This window comes from Aegilops tauschii, chromosome 6, assembly GCF_002575655.3.
Source record: "Aegilops tauschii subsp. strangulata cultivar AL8/78 chromosome 6, Aet v6.0, whole genome shotgun sequence".
Lineage (NCBI taxonomy): Eukaryota > Viridiplantae > Streptophyta > Magnoliopsida > Poales > Poaceae > Aegilops > Aegilops tauschii.
Window position 1 is genome coordinate 108,132,430 of NC_053040.3, and position 7,068 is coordinate 108,139,497.

The window sequence follows — 7,068 nt, forward strand, 5'->3', positions numbered from 1 at the left end:
TATAAAAATGCTGTAAAATTTTCATACCAATTGGACAAGCCAAAATGGTACTTGCTTCACAAACATCCTCATTGACCAGAAAATTGGAATAATTTTAGAGGGAAAATGGCTTAATGAAATGGTCCCAAATTTGGTGGAGAGATGTTATTTGGGTAGGATCATAATCTAGTAATTTATCAGAATTAATGAAGCAATATAAAACATACTTGCTTCACAACCTGAAAATATTAACAGAATCTAAGATTTGGTCCTATGCTCACATAGTTGATTGGATGGAGCTGAAATTTGGAGGAGTGTGCTAATATGAGCACATGAAGGAGTGTGAAAATTTTCAGTTCATTTGGATAACCCTAGCTAGTACTTCCTTCACAATGCCTTCTGTCTGACAGAAAGTTTGGAACTTTGCTGAGGAGGATTGGCTAGGCAAATAAAGTAGAATTTTGGCATGAGGCAATAATTTGGACATAAGAGAATGCCCAAAAGGTTTGGGAGCAATCAGGAAAGGATAGGTGGCATTTCCTTCACAGAAAGCCACACTGGACAGAAATGAAGAATAATTATTGGGATATTATTCTTTGGCTAGAACAGGAAAGTTTGGGCATATTTGAGCGATATATGAGCCAAAGGAATTTTGAGAATTATTTGGGAATTTTTGGATGGACAGAAATATGGGTTGCTTCACAACCTAGGCAGATAGGGTTATTCCTTTATTGGAAAAAGGAATATTCCCTAGAAAAAGATTTTAGGGTTTGGTCAAGGAGTGAAGTGACATGATCTTGGCAAGGTTTTGAGTATGATGAGTCACTAGGTGGAGGAAATGATGATGATCTCCCAGGTTGCAAGGCCACAGATCCACTCCAAAAAGAAAAACAGAGCAAAACCCAAATAAATCAAAAGAAAAAGAAAAGGGCCAAAATCCAGGCTGTTACGGGGAGCCAATGAATATTCTCAAGTATTATTAGTTGAGTTGTCAATTCAACCACACCTGGAAAACTTAATATCTGCAGCAAAGTATTTAGTAGCAAAGTAATATGGAAGTAACGGTAACGGTGGCAAAAGTAACAGTAGTAGTTTTGTAGTAATTGTAACACTGGTAACGGAAAAGTAACTAAGCAAAGATCAATATGTGAAAAGCTCGTAGGCATTGGATCAGTGATGGATAATTATGTCGGATGTGATTCCTCATGCAACAGTTATAACATAGGGTGACACAGAACTAGCTCCAGTTCATCAATGTAATGTAGGCATGTATTCCGAATATAGTCATACGTGCTTATGGAAAAGAACTTGCATGACATCTTTTGTCCTACCCTCCCGTGGTAGCGGGTTCCTATTGGAAACTAAGGGATATTAAGGCCTCATTTTAATAGAGTACCGGACCAAAGCATTAACACTTAGTGAATACATGAACTCCTCAAACTATGGTCATCATCGGGAGTGGTCCCGATTATTGTCACTTCGGGGTTACCGGATCATAACACATAATAGGTGACTATTGACTTGCAAGATAGGATCAAGAACTCACATATATTCATGAAAACATAATAGGTTCAGATCTGAACTCATGGCACTCGGGCCAGAGTGACAAGCATTAAGCATAGCAAAGTCATAGCAACATCAATCTCAGAACATAATGGATACTAGGGATCAAACCCTAACAAAACTAACTCGATTACATGATAAATCTCATCCAACCCATCACCGTCCAGCAAGCCTGCGATGGAATTACTCACGCACGGCGGTGAGCATCATGAAATTGGTGATGGAGGAAGGTTGATGATGACGACGGCGACGGATTCCCCTCTCCGGAGCCCCGAACGGACTCCAGATCAGCCCTCCCGAGAGAGATTAGGGCTTGGCGGCGGCTCCGTATCATAAAACGCGATGAATCCTTCTCTCTGATTTTTTTTCTCCCCGAACGTGAATATATAGAGTGGAGTTGAGGTCGGTGGAGCCTCAGGGGGCCCACGAGGCAGGGGGGGCGCGCCCCCCACCCTCGTGGACAGGGTGTGGGCCCCCTGGTGTTGATTCTTTCGCTAGTATTTTTTATATATTCCAAAAATATTCTCCATGAAGTTTCAGGTCATTCCGAGAACTTTTATTTCTGCACAAAAATAACACCATGGCAATTATGCTGAAAACAGCGGCAGTCCGGGTTAGTTCCATTCAAATCATGCAAGTTAGAGTCCAAAACAAGGGCAAAAGTGTTTGGAAAAGTAGATACGATGGAGACGTATGAGGCATCCTCTTTGTTTCTGAATAAACGTTCCAACCATGGTATTATAGGAGCATACCACATCACCTTGGCAGGAACTCCCTTCATGGGGCGCTCGCCCTCAACATCACCAGGGTCATCTCGTCTGATCTTGTACCGCAATGCACCGCATACCAGGCATGCGTTCAAATTCTCGTACTCACTGTGATAGAGCATGCAGTCATTAGGGCATGCATGTATCTTCTGCACCTCCAATCCTAGAGGGCATAGAACCTTTTTTACTTCGTATGTACTGTCAGGCAATTTGTTATCCTTTGGAAGCTTCTTCTTCATAATTTTCAGTAGCTTCCCAAATCCGTTGTTAGATACACCATTGTCTGCCTTCCATTGGAGCAACTCTAGTGTGGTACCGAGCTTTGTGTTGTCATCTTCCCAATTTTGGTATACAAACCTTTTTTGTGATCCTCTAACATGCGATCGAACTTCAACTTCTCCCTTTCACTTTTGCATTCTCTCTGTGCATCAACAATGGCCCAGCAAAGATCATCATCGGGCACATCTGGTGCCTCTTGATCTTCAGCGTCCCCCATTGCAGTATCACCGTATTCAGGGAACATAGGTAGTTGTCATCATCCTCTTCTTCTTCATTGTCGTCCATCATAACCCCTCTTTATCCGTGCTTGGTCCAAACATTATGGTGTGGCATGAAACCCTTCTCAAGAAGGTGCAAGTGAAGGGTTTTCGAGTTAGAGTAATCCTTCGTATTCCCACAGACAGGGCATGGACAATACATAAAACCATTCTGCTTGTTTGCCTCAGCCACTTCGAGAAAATTATGCAGGCCCTCGATGTACTTGGAGGCGCGTCGGTCACCGTACATCCATTGCGGTACATCTGCGTGCATTATATAATTAAGTGTATCAAAAACCATTACAGAACATCATGAATAGATAAGTCACCAAATTAATACAAGTTCATCATCACATTAAAACCAAAGTACAGTAGTGATCAAATGCTATTACTGAAAAAATAAATACATAAAGTTCATACATATTTGTCATAGAACAACATACAGCTCTCTAGAGCATCTAATTAAAACATACATTGAAACTAACATACAACTATGTAAAACATTTAAATTCAACAACAAATGCGATCATAATCACAACTAAGGTAACAATTGATCCAACAACATAATGATACCAAGCCTCGTTATCAATGACATATTTTCTAATCTTCGGGCGCATTGCATCCATCTGGATCTTGTGATCGTCGATGACATCGGCAACATGCAACTCTAATTTCATCTTCTCCTCTTCAATTATTTTCAATTTTTCTTTCAAATAATTGTTTTATTTTTCAACTAAATTTAACCTCTCGACAAGAGGGTCGGTTGGCATTTCCGGTTCACATACCACCTAGGTAAAAACATCTATGTCACGTTGGTCGGCATAATTGTCATAAACACTAAACGAAATAAATAGTTATAAAATAATATACCACATCCGAATCATAGACCGGACGAGAGCTGACGGGGGCAGATACCAAAACCATGGCACTATATAATAACAAACAATAATAAAAGTAAGAAAATTATACAAGTAGTTATCTAAATCATACAAGTAAGAATTTTTTTTCTTTTAAAAAGAAGATAAGAACAAGAGGCTCACCACGGTGGTGCCGGCGACGAGATCGGCACGGGCGATCGACAGTGGTGAGGACGGGGACGGGACGGCATCCTACACATGTGCAGACTCTAAGAAGTTAATTTGAGCTCAAGTTATGCATCTAAATCAAAAGAACTCTCACATACACTCCCCTACTAAAACCCACAAACTACTCTACTTCTAGAGCATTTAAAATGAGCTAAACTAGTAGTGAGAGATAAAAGGATGAAGTTGCTAACCTTTGATAACACTTGTGTAGTTGGTGCACTGCCAAACCTAGATAAATCTTGGAGAAAATGAAGTTTGGAGGTCGAGCTTGGAGAGGAGAAAGCTTAAGTGTGGCTCGGGCATTTCATCGAACACCTCATGTGCATAGAAGGTGAGAGCAGAGCAACACACACCTCCCAAATGTCGGCCGGCCAAAAAAACAGAGGAGTGAGCGGGCAGGGGCGAGCGTATATATAGGCATCTCTTTAGTCCCGGTTAATGGCTAGAACCGGGACAAAAGACTGACCTTTAGTCCCGGTTCGAGGTCCATGGTCATGTGGTGATGGTTGTCTTGCCATGGCCGATTATAGGTTGGCTGCACAGGGTGTGGCTCCGAGAGGCTGGCTCTAGCTGACTGCTGCTAAACAAGGCTAGGGTGTGACACTGAAGCTTGTCAGTCGGCTGCGGCACATGAGCCATCATGCTTAGGTATTGTGTTGGTAAGAGGTAGTTTAGTGAGGAATCTATATATGTACCCAAAACCTAAGTGCTATGTGTTGACAATGCATACTACTAAATCGATTTCTGAGGCTATAAGTAGGCAGAAGATCTACTCATGTTCTGCTCTACCGCCAATGTTAACCTGAAGAAACTGCAAGTTGTACCAACAAGAAACCAATATCAGCGTAGGCCACCGTTTTGGTTAGATATTTGGCTATACCAACAATCTCTCGCTGCTCTATTCCCGTGCCTCTACTCACACACCACTTCACCCCTCGCTTGTGTGGCTGCTTCTTTGAATCACGGTTTAGAATAAATCCTACGAAACCGCCTAACATCTAATGTTGTGACCGAGTTGTGCTCTTTGTTGTCTCTTCTACAGGACTTCCAGGTGTCGTGAGGACTAGATGACTGGCTACCTCAACGGTGGCATATGCTTCTCTACGCGGGCCGCCTATAAGCTCACCATGGGCGACGACGACGACGATGCACATGCGGTGGCCATATGGTCCTCATGCGTTCCAGACCGTGTGATCTTTGCATGGCTATTGTTCCGTGGTCGACTTAACTCCAAAGGCAACCTCCTCTGCAAACACATCGTCTCGGACTCGCTCTGTCCATGATGTGGGTTCGACGGCGAAACCACTTCACACATCTCCATCGACTACCCGCTCGTGCAGCGAATATGGCCAAGGATTATTGGTTTCTCACCGCCGGACAACATCGACGACCTTTGGGACTGTTGTCTCCCTCGCTAGGTGGATGCGCTAATCTGGCACTCCATCCTCCTCATCATTCTGTGGAAGATTTGGGACTCCAGGAAGGCTATGACTTTCAAGCATCAGAACCATCACAGCATCTTCACCCTTAAGCGAATCATTGACGACCTCATACTCTCGACGCACCGGATCAAGAAGCCGACGCACAAACAGGCTGCCTCCTCATGGAGTTCCTATCTCTTATCACGATTACACGTGCTTATGTAATTCACCTTTGTATTCAGGCAAACGCTGGGTTACAAAATTGAGAAATATATTCAGGTCAGGTGGGGAGCTCCCCGCCCCACCCCCCCCCCCCCCCACCCCGATGATTTTTCAAAAAAAGGAGTCTGGTGCGGAAATGTAAACTTGTGTTCATCCAAAATTATGCATCAAATCCCTGGGACTTCTGACCACTTTCGTCCAAGATAGTAACCGGGCCAAGATGTCTAGATGGGATTCTAAATTTTAGTTTCAGAAATATTTCAGCACTTGCTAAATTTCAGTGATTTTGGATTTTTGGTTTGCATTTTGGCCAAAGGACCGAAATGTGTTCACTTGACATTGAAAAAAATATTTGAAATTAACGAAAATATTTTGAAAAAATATTTGAATTCATGTGCACAACTCAAATTACTGAAATATTTTGACCGAAAGGTAAATATTTCGGTGTCTACAGAAATTACTGGATTTTTTCATCGAAATCTCACTGAAAGTGAAAACCGGCTCAGTCCACTTTGGTGGAATCCTAACTTGCCTAGCCTAATCTAGGTGTCATTGAAGTGTCGAAATTGTAGTCCATGTTTCTTTTCTCTTTCTTGGGCATGATTGTGTTGTCGCCCCAGCCGTCGGTTTCCGTTTTCATGGATGCTACTTGGATGTACGGATGTTTGCTTTATCTATAAAGTGGGACGAAAGCCTAGTTCGAGAGATATTTTGATGGGTATGAGTTCGAGTCTACTTTCATCCCTAGGTGTTGAGCCTATAAGTATGCAAGCATTTTGTAATATTGCAAGGATTATACTAAGACTAATGTGCTCCAGTTACATGATAATGAAACAAGCATCAATAAAGTTCAGGGAAAAAAATAGCATGCTATAATAAAATAGCGCCGGCCTTAAAATATGCTAAGCGTGCTATATCGTGCTATTAATGAGACATTGTACACTGAGCTATTTACCGAGACAATTCTCAGCCCGCTTGCTATTAGCGGTGCTATAGCACACTTTTTTCAAGGATATAATTATCCGGAGAAGTATTGAGGTACTTGGAGAAAACACAAGGGCGATAGGTTGGCTCACAGCGAGAAATTTTAGCAGTAAAAGGGATAAGTTGTAGTAGATTCTCTTTCGTGTTCACGGCAGCTAGCCACGCCACTGGGCTTGTAGGGTTCGGAGCTGACTTCATATAAAACACATCATCGTCCAGGCTCAGGTTGGAAAGAGAGCACATAAACGTGTCCAGGGATAGCTTCTTGGCATTGTCAGTCCACAGTTCAGGCAACAAGTAAGAGCATCTCTCATCATCCGTTATTGTAAAGTCATCAGAGTCTATAGTGAAGCTGTGCTGCCAATCAGCAAAATCGTGTGGTGTTATGCCAAGCTGTGGCCTTCCAACCATAATCAATGGCACCATCATCTGAGCCTTCAGCATAGTCACCTCGATGGTACTCGACTTCAACAAACTTGATTAAATCTCCGGTGCAGATGACATCTCGGCA